This window comes from Micropterus dolomieu, linkage group LG05 (assembly GCF_021292245.1).
Source record: "Micropterus dolomieu isolate WLL.071019.BEF.003 ecotype Adirondacks linkage group LG05, ASM2129224v1, whole genome shotgun sequence".
NCBI lineage: Eukaryota > Metazoa > Chordata > Actinopteri > Centrarchiformes > Centrarchidae > Micropterus > Micropterus dolomieu.
The window spans coordinates 6,896,587-6,897,271 of record NC_060154.1 but is presented as its reverse complement, the minus strand read 5'-3'; the positions used below and the strand labels follow the sequence as shown (position 1 = coordinate 6,897,271).

Sequence of the window (685 nt, the reverse complement as noted above, 5' to 3'; positions counted from 1 at the left end):
GGTATACACTATCTACAATATGACAATATAACAGTATGGACAGCACTGAAATAGAGAATGGTGAATAAATAATAAGTGTAAACAGGTGGCTGATTAGAAGTAGAGTTACTGGGTTATTGCACAAGAATTGTTCCTGACACCGTGAGTCAGAAATCAGCTGTTCATCAGAGTGATGGCTTGTGGGAAGAAACTGTTCCCGAGTCTGTTGGTTTTGGCGTACAGTGCTCTGTGGCACCTACCAGATGGGAGGAGCTGGAACAGGTTGTGTCCGGGGTGAGATGGATCTGCAGTGATGTTTCCTGCCCGTTTCCTGACTCTGGAAATGTATAAGTCCTGAATGGAGGGCAGGTTGGCACCGATGATCTTTTCTGCAGTCCTGACTGTCCGTTGTAGTCTGTCCTTGTCCTTTTTGGTGGCAGATCCAAACCAGACGGACATGCAGAGGACAGACTGGATGATAGCTGTGTAAAAGTGGATCAGCAGGTCCTTAGGCAGATTGAGCTTCCTGACCTGCTGCAGGAAGTACATCCTCTGGGCCTTCTTGATGATGGTGTCTGTGTTGGGCTCCCACTTCAGGTCCTGGGAAAAAGTGGATCCCACAAAACTGAAGGACTCTACAGCATAGTACAGCATAGTGTTGTTGAGTATGGTGATGGGGTGGGATGGGGGGGGGGGGGGCTCCTCC

The 685-nt window shown here is 48.8% G+C and overlaps 1 protein-coding gene across 4 annotated transcripts in view; it reads right to left on the bottom strand.

Moving 5' to 3' along the window:
• ddah1 (dimethylarginine dimethylaminohydrolase 1) overlaps window positions 1-685 on the bottom strand; it is a 113,646-nt gene that overhangs the window by 68,372 nt on the left and 44,589 nt on the right. The window lies entirely within an intron of this gene.